Here is a 23,839-nt window from a genome sequence, read left to right on the forward strand (position 1 = left end):
CCCAAAGAGAATTTTGTTACTATTTTTCCCTCCATGTATTTCGACCCATATGGACTCGACATCCTCATTCCCTTCGCTAATATCTTCCCTTAAAGTGGACTTTAGACAAGACTTTACATAAAGACAAACCCCTCCTCTTCTCCGATTTTTATGATCCTTTCTAAACAGACTGTAACCCTGTAAGTTAACTGCCCAGTCATAGCTTTCATCTAACCATGTCTCGGTTATTCCCACTATGTCATAGTTACCTGTAGATATTTCTGCTTCTAGTTCTTCCATCTTGTTTGTCAGGCTTCTGGCGTTTGCGAGCATGCATTTTAGAGAATTTTGCTTTGTTCCAATCTCCTCCCTGTTGATTGTTTTAGAAATTTTCTTACCTCCCTTCTGAGTATGTTGTCTTGGATCTTCTTTGCCACACCTCATATCATTCATCAGTATAATATCTGGTTTCATGTTCGTGTCTAACGTTTTTCTTCCCATCCCCTCTTCTTCTAGTTTAACGTTCTCCTGATGAGTGTAGCGAGTCTTCTGGAGAATGTGTGTTTCCCAGGTTTGTTGAGGTGTAGTCCGTCTCTGGCGAGGAGTCCATCGTACAGGTAATTCACACCGTGGTCCAGGAATCCGAATCCTTGTTGTCTGCACCATCGTCTTAGCCAGTTGTTCGCATCAAGGATCCTGTTCCATCTCCTGGTGCCATGCCCGTCTACTGGAAGGATAGAAGAAAAAACTTCCTGTGCATCCAGTTCCTTTACTTTCTTCCCCAACTCTTCAAAGTCCTTGCAGATTGTCGGTAAGTCATTCCTTGTCGTGTCATTGGTGCCAACATGTATCAGAAGAAATGGGTGGATGTCCTTGGAACTGATGAGCTTTGGTATCCTCTCGGTCACATCCTTGATCTTCGCACCTGGGAGGCAGCATACTTCTTTTGCGGTTATATCCGGTCTGCAGATGGCTGCTTCTGTGCCTCTCAGTAGTGAGTCTCCCACCACTACCACTCTTCTTCGCTTCTTGGCTGTACTTTTTGTTGTCACTTCTGGGTGTTGCTGTGTGCCCTTTTCTTCTTTGCTTGCTGGTTGTGCCTCATCCTTAGGTGTACCATCGTCATCCTCCGCAAGGCCTTGGTATCGGTTTGTCAGTTGTGTGGTTGGTGATGTCTCTATGGTCTTCTTGCTTCTTTTGGTCACATGCTTCCACTCGTCTGCTTTTGGAGGTTCTCTGACATTTTCTTCACCTTCTGTGACCAGTAGAGATGCTTCTGTTCTGTCTAGGAAGTCATTTTCTTTGATGAGTTTCAAAGTTGCAATTTTTTTTTCCAGACCACGCACCTTTTCTTCTAAAAGGGCCACTAATCTACACTTCTGGCAGGTGAAGTTGGATTCTTCTTCTGGTCGATCTGTGAACATGTAGCACATGTTGCAGCTCACCATGTCGGTTGTCACATCTGCCATGTTGCTCCTAGATCCTGCTGACTTGCTGCGTGTCTTCCTTCTTGTGTAATCTACTCAATCAAGCAATCTTTCTTGCAATAATGTCCTAGAGGCAAAAAATTGCGTGCCGTAAGGCACGAGGTTCAACGATGCTTTCCAAGCAGCTGGTCCCGGCTGAATCCAACGATCCTTTTGCTTAGGGAGACTCTTCGCCTTTCCTATAAGGCACCTGGAATATGCAAATTATCTTCCTCAAGCTTCAATCCCTGGTTAATTAAGAGGGTCCATAGCAACCCCCCAAATTAGTAGCAATTATCTTAAAGGCACGTGTTCGTTTCTTAGAGCATGAAGACAGACTGATAATTTTATGATTTATTCCCCAAAGGCGGGCAGTGATTACATACTGTAGATAAAAAGTTGTTACAAAGTTGAGACATTAGATATGTACATTGCAAATATAAAATAACAGGGGGGAAAATCAGAAATTAAAACTTACAGTTGCTTAATGATCTCTATGCAAGCCATGTGGTGGGGGGAGGGGCAGCCAGCCAGTCAGACATCTCCCGATATCTGGTAGGTCCTTTCAGCATGAAAACTCCAGCTTAACTGTACGGTTTGTACACTGACATCCCTTATGGCCTCTGCTGTGTGACATCACAGAAGGGGTTGGCTGGAGAGGTTCAGCCCCCCTTTTCTCTAAGGTGCAATCTAACTAAAAGCTTATAGATCATTATATCTCTGTGGTGTATGGTTCTTGTGATAGAGCTTCTTTTAATATTAGTCATACTGGTCCAAGCACATGTCTAGAGAACAAAAGAAATCCTTTTACTGGCTGTGCAGGGAGGGGGGAAGAGAAGGGGGAGAGAAGAATCTACACTGAAGTTTCACGTTTCAAGCAGGCAGGCAGATAGCTGTGACAGGCAGATTTTCTCATCAGTACAGTAGCAATGGGAGATTCTAGAATGTTCCAGCAAAATCAAATCTACTTAGCATTACAATAGTGTGTGTTTATCTTTGTCTATTGATGTGTACTGATATGCTAATTGTGCATTGTATTATGAAACTAGATTGTTGACTTCTAAAGTAAAGAGGCAACAGAATGTAAGTGTCATGATCCCAGTGCAGGTTTTGACCTGCACGTCAGGGGTTAATGTCTTGAGCTCAGTGCAGGCTTTGACCTGCACACCTGGGGTTAATTATTGTGGCCGCTCTTTGGTTCAGGCAGAGCTTTTTATTGCCCTGAGATACTCCAATCCTTGTCTGACAGAGGTGTGCAGTTTGTGGCCAAATTTTGGAGGGCATTCTTTATGAAATTGGACATCTCACTCTCCTTCTCGTCGGCATATCACCCGGAGAGTAATGGTCAGACGGAACGCACCAATCAATCCCTGGAGCAAATTCTCAGGTGTCTGACCTCCGCCAGACAGGAGGATTGGTGTGATGCGTTACCATTGGCGGAATTCGCTTTTAACAACTGGGTGAGTCAGTCCACTAACATGTCCCCATTCCTAATCAATTAGGGGTTTAATCCTCATTTTGGGGAGTTTTCACAGGTGGATTCTGGTTGTCCAGCGGCAGAGGGGTCCGTCCAACGGTTAAAAAACCTCTGGGTTGAAGTCCAGCGTAATATCTCTCGGGCCCAGGAGAGGTACAAATATTTTGCTGACAAAAAGAGGGCCCCGGGACACATGTTTCAGGTGGGGGACGTTTGGCTTTCCACACGTAACATCAACTTGAAGGTACCGTCAGCTAAATTGGGACCAAAGTTCATTGGTCCGTACGAGATTGTGGAGATAGTCAATCCGGTGGCATATAGGTTGCGTTTCCCCGCTTCCTTAAAGATATCCAATGTGTTCCATAAATCTCTGTTGAAACCCGTGGGGTCTGTCAAGGAGGACTCCGAGCCTGTTGTTCCTCCAGTGTTGGTGGAGGGTCACTTGGAGTATGAGGTTGGACATATTGTGGACTCTCGGTGGGTGCGCCACTCTTTGCAGTACCTGGTCCACTGGAAGGGATATGGACCAGAGGATCGCTCGTGGGTCCCTGCTCACTCTGTACATGCAGATCTCCTGGTTCGGGCTTTCCATGCCAAGTACCCGGGGAAGCCTGGGGGTCCAGAGGCCCCCCCGTTGAGAGGGGGGTACTGACATGATCCCAGTGCAGGTTTTGACCTGCACGTCAGGGGTTAATGTCTTGAGCTCAGTGCAGGCTTTGACCTGCACACCTGGGGTTAATTATTGTGGCCTCTCTTTGGTTCAGGCAGAACTTTTTATTGCCCTGAGATACTCCAATCCCTGTCAGTTATACTTTTGCCTTTGGCCGAGTATTGTGACCCCTGTGTGCCTGTTTGTTGTCTTATAGCTTGCTTATATGGTTTTGATCTGGTTCTGTCCCCCGTTGTGAGTTTGCCTGTTGATTCTGTACTGTATATCTGCTTCTCTGGTTTCTGACGTCTTGGCTACGTCTTGACTATCCGTTCTGTCTTGCCCTTTGGTAATTGTCGTACTATCTCGTGCTTTGACCCCGGCCTGATCTGGTTTATTTCCTTGTCTATGCCTATTAGTAACTTTGTTCCGTAGTTACCATTCTAGGAGTTTTCCTGCAGCTCCTAACTCTCTGGAGTTTAGGCCACGCCCCCAGCAGTCACATGCTTCAGGTCCTGTGGGTCTGAAGCACGCATCTTCTCTGCTGCTGCCCGCTCCACAGGTATCTGTGAGCACAGGTTGTCTTACTTAGGACACGTGCACTGGCTCAGTGAGCAAGTGCAGTGCGGTGTTCCTGACAGTAAGGGTGTACTGAAGGACTCTTTAATTCTAAAAAAAGCTTACCTGCCTGGGGTATAAAAAGATCCTGAGGAGAGACCAGATCTCATCTCATCTCATGACACAGAGAGCTACCAGTCTGCACAATACTCAACGGACGAGAGAGAGGACTGCAGCCAAATCATCATGGCACCATCACGAGGGACACGGATCTATGATTCTAAGGGAAACAACCTAGGAGTGATGAGCTCCGGTCGGAAGGACACAGATCTGATCCTGTGACCATCTCTGAAGCATGGATATTTGGAGAAAGCCAGGTTTTGTGACCCGCTGATCGCCTGGTTCCAGGGAGATGGTCAGATAAGCCAGGTGGTGACTCTCGTGTCAACTGGCTTTGGACCTTGTATGTACAGTATGGACTGTCACCTCCCTACGCTTATTGTTATCTCTTCTCTGTGTGTATATCACAGGTGGAATATCGACCCTGGGAGCTCTGACGTAACATCTACTGTTATCCAGGTGTCAGCGGAAGAGATGGGGCCTGTAATGTGCACCATGTTGGGGGTAATTGCTGGGACTGTTCTGTTTTCTATTGGGTGTTGTGGTTCAATAAAGTATTTCCACACTGTTTTGTTTTACCCTAACCCTGTGTTGTCTGTGTAGTATGTTGCCCATGGGGAGATAGAGTGGGTGTTCAGTGGTATGAGCCCTGGTCCATGCAGTCTTGCTAAAGGCAGCCGGGCCAGCAGACGAGAGCTCACTGACCCCGTTTTTCCACAGCCACGCAGAGGGAGCAGACGAGTGTAAGCGCAGAGGGAGTGGACGAGTGTCAGCCACGCAGAGGGAGCTGACGAGTGTCAGCCACGCAGAGGGAGCGGACGAGTGTCAGCCACGCAGAGGGAGCGGACGAGTGTCAGCCACGCAGAGGGAGCGGACGAGTGTCAGCCACGCAGAGGGAGCGGACGAGTGTCAGCCACGCAGAGGGAGCGGACGAGTGTCAGTCACGCAGAGGGAGCGGACGAGTGTCAGCCACGCAGAGGGAGCGGACGAGTGTCAGCCACGCAGAGGGAGCGGACGAGTGTCAGCCACGCAGAGGGAGCGGTCGAATGTAAGCGTAGAGGGAACGGACAAGTGTAATTGCAGAGGGAGCGGACAAGTGTAAGCGCAGAGGGAGCGGACGAGTGTAAGCGCAGAGGAAGCGGACAAGTGTAAGCGCAGAGGGAGCGGATGAGTGTCAGCCACGCAGAGGGAGCAGACGAGTGTAAGCGCAGAGGGAGGGGACGAGTGTAAGCCATGCAAGAGCAAGCGGACGAGTGTCAGCCACGCAGAGGGAGCGGACGAGTGTCAGCCACGCAGAGGGAGCGGACGAGTGTCAGCCACGCAGAGGGAGCGGACGAGTGTCAGCCACGCAGAGGGAGCGGACGAGTGTCAGCCACGCAGAGGGAGCGGACGAGTGTCAGCCACGCAGAGGGAGCGGACGAGTGTCAGCCACGCAGAGGGAGCGGACGAGTGTCAGCCACGCAGAGGGAGCGGACGAGTGTCAGCCACGCAGAGGGAGCGGACGAGTGTCAGCCACGCAGAGGGAGCGGACGAGTGTCAGCCACGCAGAGGGAACGGATGAGTGTCAGCTACGCAGAGGGAGCAGACGAATGTAAGCGCAGAGGGAACGGACGAGTGTAAGCGCAGAGGGAGCGGACGAGTGTAAGAGTAGAGGGAGCGTACGAGTGTAAGCGCAGAGGGAGCGAACAAGTGTAAACGGTGAGGGAGCGGACGAGTGTCAGCCACGCTGAGGGAGCGGACGAGTGTCAGCCACGCAGAGGGAGCGGACGAGTGTCAACCACGCAGAGGGAGCGGATGAGTGTCAGCCACGCAGAGGGAGCGGACGAGTGTCAGCCACGCAGAGGGAGCGGACGAGTGTCAGCCACGCAGAGGGAGCGGACGAGTGTCAGCCACCTAGAGGGAGTGGACGTATGTAAGCGTAGAGGGAACGGACAAGTGTAATTGCAGAGGGAGCGGACGAGTGTAAGCGCAGAGGGAGCGGACGAGTGTAAGCGCAGAGGGAGCGGACAAGTGTAAGCGCAGAGGGAGCGGACGAGTGTCAGCCACGCAGAGGGAGCGGACGAGTGTCAGCCACGCAGAGGGAGCGGACGAGTGTCAGCCACGCAGAGGGAGCGGACGAGTGTCAGCCACGCAGAGGGAGCGGACGAGTGTCAGCCACGCAGAGGGAGCGGACGAGTGTCAGCCACGCAGAGGGAGCGGACGAGTGTCAGCCACGCAGAGGGAGCGGACGAGTGTCAGCCACGCAGAGGGAGCGGACGAGTGTCAGCCACGCAGAGGGAGAAAACGAGTGTCAGCCACGCAGAGGGAACGGATGAGTGTCAGCTACGCAGAGGGAGCAGACGAATGTAAGCGCAGAGGGAACGGACGAGTGTAAGAGTAGAGGGAGCGTACGAGTGTAAGCGCAGAGGGAGCGAACAAGTGTAAGCGCAGAGGGAGCGGGCGAGTGTAAGCGCAGAGGGAGCGGGCGAGTGTAAGCGCAGAGGGAGCGGACGAGTGTAAGCTGTTGTGAATTCTCTTTCTAGCCTCCCTCTGGTTATTACTGAAGGTAGTGGAGCTGGTCAGATTGACAGAGGGGTTGCGAGTTCTCTTTCTGGGCTCCCTCTGGTGGTTACTGGAGGTAGTGGAGCTGATCTGATGGACAGAGGCCGGCCACCTGATAATGAGGATGACGATTGGAGATCTGGGGTTTTAGATTGGGATTTTAGACAGCCGACTCCCTCTATCCCTGGTGATTTTCTTCCTGTGCCTTCTGAGGTCTGATGTCTCCTGCTCTTTCCCTGCATGGTTCAGCTAAGTGATTCATTTGCTATTCTGTTTGCACTTAATCTGGTTTTGTCTATCTCTGCTTTGTGCGGGTCAGTCAGCTCCGGCTTGTGCTGTGCTGAATCACCGCCCATATGTTACTGCTTGTGCCAGTTTGTTTTGTCCCCTGTTATATTGGTCTCATTTTGCTTTGCTTTCAGAATATACCAGAGTGCTGATATAGTGGGGGCGAAGTCGTGCGACTTCAGTGTTTTTCTGCATCAGACGTGTTTGACTTTTTGCAGGGTCTTTTGCGTGATTGCAGACAGTGTCTTTCTTTTCCTGTCTTGTCAGTGTGGGCCCCATCGTTTGCTCAGTCTATTTTTAAGCCTGCGTTTGTGTTTTCATCTTGTCTCACCGACAATATATGTTTGGGGGCTATCTATTCCTTTGGGGTCTGCTCTGGGGCAGTTTAGATTTCCCCTTTCTTGCTTTAGGCTTAGTTAGTTCTCCGGCTGTGCCGAGGCGTCTAGGATCATCGTAGGTACGCTCCACGGCTACTGCTAGTTGTGTGGACAGGATCAGGGATCTGCATCCGCTTAGTTACCAACCTCTCTGGTTTTCTGTGGCTTGGCCTGGGCCTGCTGTCCTTCTCGGTGACCCATTCATAACAGTAAGAGGGAGCAGACGAGTGTAAGCGCAGTGGGAGTGGATGAGTGTCAGCCACGCAGAGGGAGCAGCCGAGTGTAAGCGCAGAGGGAGTGGATGAGTGTAAGCCACACAAGAGGGAGCGGATGACTGTAAGCCACACAGAGGGAGAGGACGAGTGTAAGCGCAGAGGGAGCAGACGAGAGTAAGCCACGCAGAGGGAGAAGACGAAAGTAAGCACAGAGGGCATGGACGAGCATCAGCCACACATGAGGGAGAGGACGAGTGTAAGCGCAGAGGGAGTGGACGAGAGTAAGCCACGCAGAGGGAGCGGACGAGTGTAAGCCACGCAGAGGGAGTGGACGAGTGTAAGCACAGAGGGAGTGGACGAGTGTCAGCCACGCAGAGGGAGTGGACGAGTGTCAGCCACGCAGAGGGAGCGGACGAGCGTCAGACACTCAAGAGGGAGCGGACGAGTGTCAGCCACACAGAGGGAGTAGATGAGTGTAAGCGCAGAGGGAGAGGTCAAGTGTCAGTCACACAAGAGGGAGCGGACAAGTGTAAGCGCAGAGGGAGCGGTCAAGTGTCAGCCACACAAGAGGGAGCCGACGAGTGTCAGTCAAGCAGAGGGAGTGGATGAGCGTCAGCCACGCAGAGGGAGCTCTTTGGAAGCGACTGGAAAATCATATTCACCTTCCTATAGCAAACTGGTAAAGAAATCTAAGTGATGTCTACAGAAAGCACTGCCATATATAACGTGATCCTATTACTGAGATTAACACAGATGGGCACAACCTGCACGGCCCTCGTAGCACAACCTATGGCGACGAGGGCCGTGCAGGTTGTGTGAGAAAGGAGCACCGACTCTACAGACATAGCGGACAATAAGGAACCACCGAGGCTTTCCCAGCAGTCCCCGGGGTCGCCTAGGTAACACAACTCCCAGTTCTCCCTCCTCCTCCCATGATGCACCGAGGCGTCTCAGAGTCCCCCCAGTGCGCCGCCATGTTGTCGGAGTGATAGGCAGCGGCAGGGAGACGGCTCCGGGGGCAGAGAGAAGCACTGACACAATCCGACTCCATCTTTCCGCTCCGCCCGTGAGTATTGCACCGACGGTAGCACCACAAGGTGCCGTGAATTCCCAGCTTTCTCCACACCACGATATTGTGGCCATTTCCAGCTCCGGAAGCGAAGACGGGTGTTAGGAAAGGGGCCGGTCTCCGCTGGTAGAGTCCTCCCCCTGTCCATGTTTTGAGGCCTCTATTGTTACGGGAGTCGCCGGGAGGGGGCCGCGAATTCACGTGAGTACGTGGAATAGAACGCCTGGGCTTGTCTGCTGCCGTGAGCCGATGCCCTGTGCGGCTCCCCGTGGAAGGCGGTGAGTATGCAAGCACGGCCCGTGTAGGCCCCGGCGCTCCGTGCAGCAGGGGTCCCTGGTGCTGCTGCTCCCGTGCATGGCTGCTGCCCCGCTGGAGACCTTTGTTGTGGTCGGGCTGCATTGTGTGCATGGCAGGGCTGCCCAAACCTAGGAGCCCCTCCAACTAGTGGCCTAAGCTGCCGCAGCCCGGAGACAATGGACCTCCACACAGGCTGGTGGTGTGGTCTGGATCCCCAGCCTTGCCTCCCCCTCTGTCCAGGCTTCTCACTTCTTCTCTGGCAGGATCTGCAGGCCTGGTTCTGTCAGTCATGGCCTTAGTCTTCCCCAGAAGCCTGGGCGGCAGTTGTAGAGAAATGAGTGGGCATTATTGCCTGTGCCGTGTCATGGCGCCAGAGACTGGTGGTTCCTTTTGTCGTTGTATCTCAGCGCCACTATTACCATTGGATGTATGTAGATGTCTTTCTAGCATGTGTACCCTTTCTACACATCGCCTCGCTTGTACCTGTTGGCAAATGTCCTTTACCTTCCAAGAGCCATGCTGAGTTTCCAGCTACTGTGGCCATCCATCCTTCCTGGCTGTCAGGTGTCTTCTTATGGAGTGACATATTTCCCTGTCCTCATCACATGCCTCCGCGCATAATGGCCATGACTCGACTGCCATGTTGCATTGTTTTTCTCAGGCCACTGGCATATTAGCACCAATCCTTTCTGAGCTTGTTTATGTAAGGCCAGGTTCAGATTGCGTTAGAGCAGTCCGTTCAACGCATGTGTTAAATGGACTGCGCTAAAGCAACTCCTTATTTCTGATCGCGTTATGTGATCGCTAGCGCAGCTGCTCCATCTGCACTAGCCGTGACGGACCCCCGAACGCTGCAGACCGTGTCCAAAGGGCCGTCACAGAATGACGGCACATCGCTAACGCATGCCGATTATGACATGCTTTAGCGATGCGCTACATTATGGCAGTCTATGGGTGTGTTAACGGATCCGTTACATAGCGTTAGTGTTGCTATGTAATGGATGCGTTAAACGCAGCGCCATAACACAATAGGAACCCAGCCTAAGTCTCTGAGTTCTTTTATGGCATCAGAAGTATTTCCCAATGGGGTCCTATATTTGTGCTGAAAACCAGTGTTATTTGGGGGATTGTAACTTTAGTAATTCTTCTTTAGTTGTTTGGCTGACTTTATTATGGCAAACTCTGAGGGCACTTAAGGAATTGATGGAAGACATGCAAGTGGTTTAGGCCAGGTTCACACTAATATTTTGCCCCACACAGAGCACGGTGCTGTCAAGAGCCCTGATGGAGCCATTCACTTGAATGGAGCTAGAGTCACGGTGACATTTTTATATTTTATTTTCTGGGATTCCAAAGAAAACCCTGACATAGAAGACTGTATTATAGTGATCTTAGCCTGATCTGTACATGCTTAAAGCTGTGGAACACATGAAAATGGCTGTGTTGTAAGAAGAAAGTCGTTCCTGAACATGCAAGATGGTTTCACATGCCACTGTGTGGAGATGTCCTACTTGTCCTTATACTAAGCCTATGCAGTATGCTTAATACATGTAGTACATGGCAGGTCTGGACAGATCTCGGGACCTTAATGGCTTCCTGGTACTTCACTTTTTGAGTCGTCTGTGCAGTTCATGCATATTCTTATTTTCAGGGAACACTAAAACTCAAGGCGAGACACACATATAAATCACAATAAAGGGGGCGCCATCACCACCATATGTGCACCAATTGGCAATGAACAAATTGGAGATTAGAATAAAACGAAAGTGTGTCCAATCTAATATATAAAGCTCAATGTGTGTGTTTGTATGTACGTGTGTGTGTGTATGTCCGGGATTGGCATCTGCACCGTCGCAGCTACAGCCACAAAAGTTTGCACAGTCACACGTCTGGACCCCAAGAGTGTCATAGGCTATGTTGTGAGGTGAAATTTTAACACAGTGTGTTCCAAGTCACCAAACAATTTTGCCTATTCTTATTTCTATGGTGTTATCGTCCTTCTGTAAAGCTGGAAATAACACAATTTATTACCGTGCCAACACAGACCACCCTCTGACACAGACTGCAGGGGGATCCCAGTATCACAAAGGATACGATTAGATACACGGCTCAGGAGTCAGTATCACACAGGATATGATTAGATACACATGGCTCAGCAGTTAGTATCACACAGGATATGATTAGATACACACGGCTCTGCAGTCAGTATCACACAGGATAGGATTAGATACACACGGCTCTGCAGTCAGTATCACACAGGATAGGATTAGATACACACGGCTCTGCAGTCAGTATCACACAGGATAGGATTAGATACACACGGCTCTGCAGTCAGTATCACACAGGATAGGATTAGATACACACGGCTCTGCAGTCAGTATCACACAGGATAGGATTAGATACACACGGCTCTGCAGTCAGTATCACACAGGATAGGATTAGATACACAGATACACATGTTGTTTATCAAAAGGCTCTTGAATAAGTTGAAAATAAAATACTTTCTATACTTGGGTAATCGTTTAGTTCATTTGTGTTGCAAATCTGTAGTGTTGAATATATGATGTGAAATGTTTTTATGTGCAATATAATAATTATAATTTGTTCTAACTAACCACAGTTGGTTACTATGCCCAGGCAGCGCCGGGCTCTTCAGCTAGTAGTAAAATATATAACAATGTTTATTAAGGGATGTACAATAACATGAGCTAGAGTGGGGAACAAAATACCAAAGAGGGGGCACTACACAGGCAACGAAGTAGATTATATAGGGATGTGTCAATATGCAAAAAAAAATAAGTACAAAAATTATCACTAAAATGGTCACAAATAGCATATATAAGTGCCACAGATTGTCAAACCTGGTAATTGCAATTTTTCCTCTATGTGCAAAGATAAAATTCCACATAGAAGATAAAGTGCAAATGCAGGACACGTAAAGGTAGCTAAGGCAGAAATCCAAGAATTGGGTAAGTGATAGAAAAGTTATAACATGAATGCTGCTGATTTAAATAGGTCAAATAAATAGCCAACCGTTATTTACCTTATGCATATATAGGAGAAATCTCCATGATGCGCCCTGCCCGACACACGTTTTGGCATCTGCCTTTTATGTGGTATTTTATCTTTGCACATTGACAAACCTGCTGATTGCAATTTTTTCCCTATCTGTGGCACATATATATGCTATTTGTGACCATTTTAGTGATAACAATTTTGGTATTTATTATTTTTTGCATATTGCCACATCACTATGTAATCTATGTCGTCCTCTTTATAGTGTTCCCCTCTTTGGTATTTTGTTCCCCACTCTACCTCATGTTGTTGTACATCCCTTAATAAATCTTGTTATATATTTTACTATTGTACACTCTTTCGGTTTTATCTTCATTATTTTCAGGGAGCCTAAAGGTACTGTCACACTTAGCGATGTACCAGCGATCCCGACCAGCGATATGACGCGGTCAGGATCGCTGGTACATCGCTAAGTGGTCGCTAGTGAGCTGCCACGTAGGCAGATCTCACCAGCGACATCGCTGGGGACGGGGGTCGCTACTTACCTGTCAGACACGGCGATCCTGCGTCCTCCCGCCCGGCTCCAGAAACAGTCCTGAACGTTCTCGCGCGATCAGCGATAACCAGCGGGGGAGCCGGTCGGAGGTAAGTATCAGACACAGATATCGCTAGCAATATCGCTATAACGTCACTAGTTATAGCGATATTGTTAGCGATATCTCTTAGTGTGACTGGCCCTTAAGGCTAAGTGCACACGTAGCAGAAAATTTCTGCTCAAAAACCTGACTCCCTTCCCAGAAACCCTGCCTTTTTTGTTTTCGCGTTTTCTGCGCGTGTTCGTCGCGGTTTTTGTGCATTGTTTGCGCGGTTTTGATGCGTTTTTTTTTTCCGGCGCATTTTCAAAATGCATTGAACTAGCCAGAAACGCGGAAAAATCCGCAAAATTAATGAGCATGCAGCGTTTTTTACTGCAATTCGTTTTTTCGCGGTAAAAAGCGCATCAATATGCACAAAAAGTGCAAAATGCATAGAAATTAATGGGAAGCTTATTTTTAGCGGTTTTATTGGCAAAACCGCTAAAAATACCGCTAAAAAATGCTGTGTGAATACAGCCTTATATGGTGCCTGAAGTGCTCTTGCTCTTACATTTTAACCTTTTAACGACCGGCGATATGCCTTTTAACTTGGGTAGTTAAGGGTACTTAAACCACAGCTGTGGAAAAAGTGTATAGCGCCCCCCAGAGTGACTTTCTCCAGGGTCTCAGTTGCCGGTGGTAGCTGAGACGCCAGAGAACATGATTCAGGTTGGTTTTACTGACCCCGATTTTGCGATCGCCGTTAACGGCGACTGGAAAAAAAGCCGAGATGTTGCATTTACTTTCTCCTCTGATGTGATCGCCCCTCAGAGGAGAGAGATAAGGTCTCCGATTACCCCCCCCCGTACCTCCTGGTGGTCCTCGGGCCATCCTGCATCCTCCGGTGGGCGCAGCCATCTTTGTCCGGGAAGAAAATGGTGGGCGCACTGCGAATCGGCCGGCAGATTCCATTCATTCATTCATTCATTCATTCATTCATTCATTCATTCATTCATTCATTCAATGTACACTGTGATAAATCCTATCACAGTGTTCAAAATAAAAAAAAATAGTAACTAACTCCCCCCTTTATCACCCCCTTAGTTAGGGAAATATAATGAAATAAAGAAAATATATTTATTTTCATTTTTCGGTAAGGGTTGGAATTAGGGTTGGGGATGAGGGTTAGGGGGGATGGAGTTAGGGGGGGGGTGAGGGTTAGGGATGGAGTTGGGGGGGTGAGGGTTAGGGATGGAGTTGGGGGGGTGAGGTTTAGGGAATGAAGTTAGGGGGGTGAGGGTTAGAATTGAGGGGTTTCCACTATTTAGGCACATCAGGGGGTCTCCAAACGCGACATGGCGCCACCATTGATTCCAGACAATTTTGCGTTCAAGAAGTTAAATGGTGCTCCCTTCCTTCCGAGCCCAGACATGTGCCAAAATAGTAGTTTACCCCAACATATGGGGCATCAGCGTACTCAGGACAAATTGCACACCAACTTTGGAGGTCTAATTTCTCCTGTTACCCTTGGGAAAATAAAAAAAATGGGGGCTAAATAATCACTTTTGTGGAAAAAAAGATTTTTTATTTTCACGGCTCTGCGTTCTAAACTTCTGTGAAGCACTTGGGGGTTCAAAGTGCTCACCACACATCTATATAAGCTCCTTGGGAGGGGTCTAGTTTCCAAAATGGTGTCACTTGTGGGGGGTTTCCGCTGTTTAGGCACATCAGGGGCTCTGCAGACGCAACATGATGCCCGCAGAACATTCCATCAAAGTCTGCATTCCAAAATAGTGCTCCTTCCCTTCCGAGTTCTCCCATGCGCCCAAACAGTGGTTCCCCCTACATACAGGGTATCAGCGTACTCAGGACAAATAGCACAACAACTTTTGTGGTCTAATTTCTCTTGTTAGCCTTGTGAAAATAAAAAATAGTGTGCTAAAAATCATTTTTGAGGAAAAAAAAGATGGTTTATTTTCACGGCTCTACGTTATAAACTTCTGTGAAGCACTTGGAGGTTCAAAGTGCTCACCACACATATAGATAAGTTCCTTATGGGGTCTAGTTTCCAAAATGGGGTCACTTGTTGGGGGTTTCCACTGTTTAGGCACATCAGCAGCTCTCCAAACGCAACATGGTGTCCGATCTCAATTCCAGCCAATTCTGCATTGAAAAAAATTAAATGGTGCTCCTTCCGTTCCAAGCCCTGCCGTGCGCCCAAACAGTGGTTTACCCTTAGGCTATTTTCCCACCATGAGCTTTTGATGTTGCAGATTTTCTGTACCTGTTAAGTAACTGTTTTTTCAATGCATTTTTAATACGTTTTTATCGCATGTCTGTCATGTTTTAAATACTTCCTGGTGTTTGACTTTGACAGAACTTTATTGATAGTGATGTGCGGATTACATGCATTATTAATGATTTTCCTCTGTGGAAACTTGCTAAAAATGCATGTGCGTTTTTTTTTTTTGTTTTTTTTTTACCTGTGGATTTTCTCACATCTAATGCAAATCTGTAAGAAAAATCTGCACATAAAAGTCGTTTTACCCGCAAGAGAAATTGATATGTGGGTTTTAAACACGCACCGCAGGTCAGTTTACACTAACTAAAAGGCACGGTTGGCATTAGATTTCTGTAAATCCCATCCACTTTGCTGGAATTGTAAGATGATGAACCAGCAAAAATATGCAGCTTCAGAAACGCGTGGTGGGCACACAGCACTACAGTGCTATTTCCAACATCATAACACTGGCAAATAGACGACTTGTCTGCCTGAATGTCCAATGACCTTTCCCCCCCCCCCCCAACAAAGTATAAGGCTGTGCACACGTATGCAGAAAATTTCTGCATAAAAACCGGACTCCTTCCCAGAAAATGCGCGTTTTTACCGCGATTTTTGCGTGTTTTTACAGCAATTTTTTTTTTCAGAGAGTCCCCAGACACACAGAAAATAGCCAGAAATGCGGGATTTACCGCGAAATTAATGAGCATGCTGCGTTTTTTTACCGCAAAGTGTTTTTTCGCGGTAAAAACCGCATCAATATGCACAAAAAGTGCAAAATGCATTAAAATGAATGGGAAGCTTCTTTCAGGCGGTTTTTGAGCAGACTTTTTGGTAAATTCACAGGAAAAACGCAAAAAAACCCGCAACTTTTAATGCAGTGTTGGAGGAAGCAATATGTGGTCACTTAATTGGGCTATGTTCTCATGCAGCTTTTTTTATAGTATTTTGAGGCTTTTTTTTACCATTATTTTTATCTGCATTTGTTTGCTGCGGCTTGCATGTGTGCTTTATCTACAGTGCATGTTTAATAAAGGTAGTTTTATTCGCCAAAAACTCAGCAAGGGTAACATGCACTTCCTCATTGCTTTTTATGGTTGAGAAACCTGGAAAAATGCTGAAAGAATTGACATGCTGTAGATTAAAAAAAATGCACTTCTCGGATTCAATCAGGAAAAAGAGCCAGCCTGTGCATGAGATTACTAAAATCTGTCTTTTGCTGTTACTGTAAGGGTACTGTCACACTTAGCGATGTACCAGCGATGTGACGCGGTCAGGATCGCTGGTACATCGCTAAGTGGTCGCTAGTGAGCTGCCACACAGGCAGATCTCACTAGCGACATCGCTGGGGTCGGGGGTCGCTACTTACCTGGCACAACAGGCGATTCTGCGTCCTCCCGCCCGGCTCCACGTGTCGCTCGTCGTTACAGCAGGAAGTGCCGCAGGAAGCTGACGACGAGAAACAGTCCAGCCTGTTCTCGCGCGATAAGCAGCGGGGGAGCGGGTTGTAGGTAAGTATCACACACAGCGATATCGCTAGCAATATCGCTATCAGGGCTGTGGAGTCGGAGTTAGTTTTGGCTGGAGTCGGTAGAAATGTACCGACCGACTCCAGCTTTAAAAAAAATGTATTAATATTTCATAATTTAATTTTCATATGAATTTTATAAATGTTACTCAAATATATATGTTCTATCAAACTATGAACAGTGATAAGCAGTTCTGCTGGAGATAGAGACATTTCTTACTTCTTGTGTGTCACTGTTCTCCACTGCCCTTATCTAATCTTATACTTGGTTAACCTCATGCTGCCCCAACCCCCCTACTTACAATGTATGAAACTGAAAGTGAAAATGTGTTGCAAATTCTTAGTAGTAAAGCTCCTCCTCTAGACTAGATCATACTAGGTGTGCATCTTCCAAGCATCTCACAGCTGCCTGCTACTCAGAAGAGGAAGACTGTAAGAAGTATTATCCTTTCAACAAACTTTGCATCAGTTAACTGTGAGTACATGAGGAATAATAACAGTATTACTGACCACTATATCAGTTGTACGACCTGGCAATAATTTTGTACAATTGTTTTTAGGAAAAACAATTGTCATTTGGAATGTGAATGCAGAATTAAAAACCTGAGAATGTCAAAGAAGCATCACATTAAATCAGCTGTATTTGAACATTTCACCATCACTCAAGATAGAAAACATTATGTCTGTCAGTGTATGACAAATGATCCAGACGAAAACAAATGCTGTGAAGCCAAGATGAGTGCATATTCAGGCAAAGATAAAAATGCTCCTACCAGAGCTTCTAATCTAAAGAGACATTTACAGCGCTTTCATCCAGAAGTACTGAAAGCAGTGGATGAGAAAGACTGCATCCAAACCAATGAACCAGTGCCCAGCTCTTCCAGCCAAACAAAGGAGCAGAGAACTTTGCAGCCATCAGTTGCAAGATATTTTGTCAGTGACAAAGTTACTGTGACAATGACAGTAGATACATTTAAAAAACAGATCATAGAGCTTGTTGTAAAGGATAGTGTGCCTATTTCATTATTTTCACGACCAGCTTTTATGTGTCTGAATGGGGAAATGGCCCGCAAGCTTGGTGTTTCTCTGGAGAGAGAGAGTATTAGAAAATTAGTAATCGAAGAAGCTTTTAAACAAAAGGAAGAACTTAAAAAAACTCTCAAGGGACGCTTTCTGTTTCTTAAAATGGATGCCTGCACACGTCACAGAGTGAACTATTTTGCCATCAATGTCCGATTTGTTTGTGACAAAAATGAAATAGTTACCAAGACATTGGCAGTAAAAGACACCAAAGCTCATCACACCAGTGAGTTTCTCCAGGTCTTGGTGGAAAAGGTTCTGCAAGACTATGAACTTAAAAAAGAGCAAGTTCTTTCTGTCGTAACTGACAATGCTTCAAATATGATAAGTACTATTAAGCTAATGAATGAGAGTAATGATGGTGACCAGCAGCTAGAAGAACATTCTGGGTCCACAGACACAGAAATGTTTGAAATAGAGGAACTCAGTATTGTATCTGAGGAGCAAACTGAAGTTGCTTCAGATGTGACAGCAACATGATAGTTTAGATGATCTTGTAGAAACTGTGTCAATATGTTCTTTCATTCATCATATGCACTGTGTAGTGCATACGCTACAGCTGGCTATAAGAGACAGTCTGCCAGAACGACATGCTGCTGCACTGATTGGCAAGGTGAGAAAATTGGCTACTGTTGCCAGAACCCCTAAAGTTGACTCAATTTTGAAGAGACGTGCTGGAAAAGGGGCAGTTATTGATCAAGCCACACGATGGGGCAGTACTTACTTAATGATTCAGCGCTTGGTTGAACTGAAAACCTTTCTTGTAGACATGGCTAACCCTCAACTGACGCTAAATGAAAGTCAGTGGAATCAGGTGACTGAGCTGGAAAAATTGCTAGAGCACCCATTTACAGTGACTAAAAAATTACAAGCAGAGGACTTAACTCCAGGTATTTTCTTAAAGGAGTGGAAGAACCTGATGTTTCGCCTGTCCCAAAGAGGAGGGTTAATTGCAAGTGGCATTGCTACATCAATGAAACGAGAGAGGAGCTACTATTACAAAATAACATTCTTTTGGCAGCTGTTTATGTAGACCCAATGCATCGGATTCTTCTAGATGATCAACAGCTAAGTAAAGGAAAAGAAGCTCTGTTTGAAATAGCAGTAAGGATGAGAGGGTTGCAGTCAGGAGGAACAAGAAGAATTTGGTCTTCCTGCCACATCTTCACCCTCATCATCAACTGATGAATTTAATTTCGAAAAATATTTGGATCACAAGGACCGTGCAAAGCGTTCCCGCATAGAAGAAGAGTCATCCCCATCAAGGAACACAGCCAGTACATTTCAGCAGAATTTTTCATGTGCATTAAAAGAAATTGAGAAATTTGACCGTTCATCAAAAATAACAGTGCAACAAGCGATTCCTCTGTATCCTGACATTGTCAGAGATATTGCCCGAGTGGTTACTGCTTTGCCACCAACACAAGTTAGTGTAGAGAGGTTGTTCTCTGCTCTCAAAATAATTAGATCAGATTTGAGGGCATCCATGAAGGAGGATCTGACAGAGGCAATACTTTTTCTGAGGACAAATTTATAGATTTCTTATTAACTGCATAAAAGTGTTTATTGCATATTTACTTAGTTTAGAAAAGTTTATAAAAGTTATTTGCTATATTCTAATTGTATTCTAATAAATGTAGTTTTTGCTCTAAGTGGTCTGATTACTTATATGATGGTGAGAAACTGAATAAGCACGATGTTTAATATTTTACAACAGTAAATTTGTTATGAATTGGCCATTTATGAAGGAGCCGGAGTCGGAGCCTGATAAAATCCAGGAGTCGGAGTCGCAACTGTGGCTTACCGACTCCACAGCCCTGATCGCTATAACGTCACAAGTTATAGCGATATTGCTAGCGATATCGCTTAGTGTGACAGGCCCTTAAAACACATCTTTGCTTAAAAGAAATGCTGCATGTGAACATAGTCTTTGGCTGATGTGCTGGCGTAAAGACAGTAGCAAAGCCGTAGGGGTCCACAGCTAGTGTATAATAGCAATATGTAGGTGTATATGGAAGATTGAAAGTGCCATTGGATGTTGGGCCAACCCCTCTAAGGGTATGTGCACACGTTGCAGAAAATTTCTGCACAAAAACCTGAATCCCTTCCCAGAAACCGCACCTATTTTTCCGTGGCGGTTTTTGCGCGTTTTTGATGCGTTTTTTACCGCAGTGGTTTCTAAAAGCATGGGAGAAGCCTAAACCGCGGAAAAAAACGCAAAATTAATGTGCATGCTGCGTTTTTTTACCGCGATGTGTTTTTTTCGCGGTAAAAAAACGCATCAATGTGCACACAAAGTGCAAAATGCATAGAAATGACTGTGCAGCTTATTTTTAGCGGTTTTATAGTGAAAACCGCTGTAAAAACCGCTAAAAAAACGCTGTGTGTGAACACAGCCTCACAGAATCCTACATTAGTAGTGGTGCAATAACGTGCGCAAAGTACCGACGAACAAGACAGGGGGTCATTTATCAGTACTGCTGCCCATGAGAATAGTCACGTCTTCTACGTGCCCAGTTCACCAGTCTAACCTGTTCATTGTGAAGGCTGAATATTACACAACTGTCCCAACTTTTTCCCATCCCAATGTCAGAAAATCGCCCCATTTGGGCACAATATTTTTTTTATATGTTTAACACATATACAGCTCTTGCAGAAATTAAGAGACCACTTTCAAATGTTCAGTTTGTCTGATTTTCTCTTTATAGATATAGTTTTTTAGTAAAATGTAAATTGTTCTTTTATTATATAAACTATTGACAACATGTCTCTGAATTTTCAAGCAATAAATTGTTTTTTTTCTGAAAAAGAGAGATGGTCAAAATAAAAAAAAAAAAAAAAACGAACAAAAAAGAAAACCCAGTGCTTTCAGACATCAAATAATGCAAGGAAAACAAGTTAATTATCATTTAGAAACAACAAGACTAAAGTTTTAATTCAGGAAGAGTTCAGAAATCAATATTTTGTGGAACAGCCATATTTATTCACAGCTATTCATGCGTCTTGGCATGCTTTCCACCAGTCTTTCACACTGCTTCTGGTGAAAAAATGTAAGTAGTTCTTCTTTGTTTGATGGCTTGTGAATATCCATCATCCTCGTGATTGCAGAGGTTTTCAACGGGGTCCAGGTCCGGAGAATGGGCTTCCCATGACAGGGTTTTGATGAGGTGGTCCCTTAATTTTTGCCAGAGCTGTATATCCCTTATCGTATTCATAGTGTTGACCAAAAACAACCACAGAAAATGATCTGATGTTTAAACCGCTTCATGACCAAGCCTATTTTGACCCTAATGACCTGGTCATTTTTTTTGCAATTCTGACCAGTGTCCCTTTATGAGGTAATAACTCAGGAACACTTCAACGCATCCTAGCGATTCTGAGACTGTTTTTTCATGACATATTGGGCTTCATGTTAGTGGTAAATTTAGGTAGATAATTTTTGCGTTTATTTTGTGAAAAGAAATGGAAATTTGGGGAAAATGTTGAAAATTTCGCAATTTTCAAATTTTGAATTTTTATTCTGTTAAACCAGAGAGTTATGTGACACAAAATAGTTAATAAATAACATTTCCCACATGTCCACTTTACATCAGCACAATTTTGGAAACAAAATTTTGCTTTTGTTAGGAAGTTATTAGGGTTAAAAGTTGACCAGCGATTTCTCATTTTTACAACAAAATTTACAAAACCATTTTTTTAGGGACCACCTGACATTTGAAGTCACTTTGAGGGGTCTATATGGCAGAAAATACCCAAAAGTGACACCATTCTAAAAACTGCACCCCCTCAAGCTACTCAAAACTACATTCAAGAAGATTATTAACCCTTCAGGTGCTTCACAGGAACTAAAGCAACGTGGAAGGAAAAAATGGACATTTTAATTTTATTCGGTCGTCCATGACAGCACCACCTGAGAGAGGGGATCCGCCCTTTAGGAACAGGAAACCTACAGATACAAAAGGGTGGCACCTCTCCCACGCATCAGTTGGTTTCCTGTTCCTAGAGGACAGGACTCTCTACAGATCGTCCGTCATGGAATCTTCATTGAATACCCAGGCTGGCTGACCGACCCAGGTAGCGAGGGGGTCTCCTACCTCGGTCAGTGCGGGGTCCCTGGAAGCGCCACGGTGGGGCCGGGTAGGTCACCACGGCAGTGGACGAAGCAGGTGGAGCAGGGGTCCGGTGGATGCCGTCTCCAAAGCCAGCGCCTGGTATGTATGCCCCGGTGCGCTTCCCCAGGCCCGGTCCTTCCGGTCGGTGCTGTCCCCTGGCCGGGCTCATGGCGGGGGGGGGGGCTGGCACTCCGGGCAGGGCTGCGCGGCTCCTTCGCGCGCGCTCCCGCAGGGCTCTGTGAGCGGCGGAAGTGACGCGGCGGAAGGGGCGGAGCGATAGCGCCGATACCGGAAGTCGGGTGCCGGCCGACCTCCGGCGCGCGCCGCGGGTGCATGCCGGTCCGGGGGTCGCGCGGCGACCCGGCGCAAGGGGGGCCGGAGCATGGGGGAGGGAACGCAAAGCCGGGTGGGTGGTGCTATGGCAGGTTGCCTGCTGACCCGGACAGGAGGCGCCGCTGGGGTGCTTCTGAAGGCCCCAGCAATGGATACGTCGGAAGCCCCCTTAGTCCAGCAGGACGAAGCGCAGGAGCGGCCGCAGAAACAGGCTAATTCGAGTAGCCAGCAGAAGAAACAGAGACGAACTAGCGACCAGAGCCGCGAAAGTTCCTCCAGAAAGGACCCCCCTGCCTCCCTCCGTGATCCGGTACCTGCCTCATCTGCATGGGTAAGAGATCTCCGTGAATGTACCCTGATGCAGTGTTCCCTTATGTTCTTTTTCAAGGGAAGAAGGTTACGGGAAAACAGAAACACAGGGAATGTGCCCTCTGTAGTTCCCCCCTACCAGATGGCCACCCTAAAAAGTTATGCCAGCCATTTATACGGCAGACGGTAGAAGTTAAGGACAGGGAGTCCAGGGGTAGATTGTCAGGCCCTTATACTCTCCCCCGTTTATGCAGGTAGCGGAAGAGACACCTGACTTCACTTCAAACCTGAGAGACATGATCAGGGCAGAAATGAAAGCTTTACCTCAAAGAGAACCTTCTAGGAGAAGAGAGGCTAGTGGTTCAGGCTCGGAGGCCTCAGTCTCCCCTGGGAAGGGGGACAATTCCTCGGACTCCTCGGCCTCCTCGTCGTCTTCCTCGGATGAAGACTCTAGCCGGTTCTGCTTCCCCTTAGATCAAATGGACAGATTAGTGAAAGCTATACGGTCCACCATGGGGGTAGCGGAAAAAAAACGGGAACTCTCAGCACAGGACATAATGTTCGGGGGGTTGGGCCCCAAAAAACGTAAAGCTTTTCCATTGAACGAAAAGGTTCAGAGCCTAATTGATAGAGAATGGAAGAGACCGGAGAAAAGGGGCTCCATGCCACCAGCCTTTAAGCGGAGATACCCCTTTGATAACCCGGTAGTAAACAGATGGGATAAAGCCCCGAAACTAGATGCAGCAGTAGCCAAAGCATCTAAAAAATCCGCCATACCGTTTGACGATATGGCCTCCCTGAAGGATCCGTTAGATAAAAAAGCGGATTCTTTCCTTAAAGGGACATGGGAGATGTCAGCAGGCGCGTTAAGACCAGCGGTAGCTGCCACCTGTACAGCCAGATCTATGATGGTCTGGCTAGATCAGCTAGATTCCGAACTAAGAGATGGAGCTTCAAGATCATCTATTCGGAAAAATTTGCCCATCATTCAAAATGCCGCGGCGTTTTTAGCCGATGCCTCTGCAGACTCTGCAAGAATGGCGGCTAAAGCCGCAGGTCTGTCTAATGCAGCGCGAAGAGCGCTCTGGTTAAAATGCTGGCCAGGAGATATTCAAGCCCGGTCCCGTCTGTTCCATTCCCTGCGAGGGGGAGTACCTATTCGGCCCCGTCTTGGACGAATTGTTGGAGAAAGCTGGAGATGACAAAAAGAAATTTCCCAGTCTCCCGAACCCCTCTTACAGACGTCCCTTTGCCAGGAAAGGATTTTTCCGGAGAAGGCCGTCCAGAGATCAGGGCAGATGGGATGACAAAAAAAGGAAAGGTACAGGATTCATGTTTGGGGGAGGGCGCCAGGAAGGTCCAGCTCGGGATACGAAGAAGCCGCCCCAATGACTAGTTGCCCCAGTAGGAGGGAGACTAGCTGCCTTCTACCCATCCTGGTCTCTGATCTCCAATAGCAGCTGGATATTGGGGATAATAGCCGTGGGACTACGACTAGAGTTTTCTAGGGTTCCCCTTGATCAATTTAAAATCACCCCACTCAGGTCGTCTGCTGCAGAACAAGCTGCCC

General features: G+C 47.0%; 1 protein-coding gene across 10 annotated transcripts in view; it reads left to right on the forward strand.

Moving 5' to 3' along the window:
- Positions 1 to 8,331: 8,331 nt before the first annotated feature.
- PUM1 (pumilio RNA binding family member 1) overlaps positions 8,332 to 23,839 on the forward strand; it is a 224,883-nt gene continuing 209,375 nt past the window's right edge. For 3 of the 10 annotated variants that reach the window (XM_073564418.1, XM_073564462.1, XM_073564469.1), the window contains exon 1: positions 8,584 to 8,736. The gene's annotated coding sequence lies outside the window, so the exon portion shown is untranslated. The other 7 variants (XM_073564477.1, XM_073564484.1, XM_073564492.1 and 4 more) reach the window with 5 other exon arrangements.

The sequence above is a fragment of the Dendrobates tinctorius genome, unplaced genomic scaffold (assembly GCF_039654945.1).
Source record: "Dendrobates tinctorius isolate UK_male_01 unplaced genomic scaffold, ASM3965494v1 ptg000015l, whole genome shotgun sequence".
Classification (NCBI taxonomy): domain Eukaryota; kingdom Metazoa; phylum Chordata; class Amphibia; order Anura; family Dendrobatidae; genus Dendrobates; species Dendrobates tinctorius.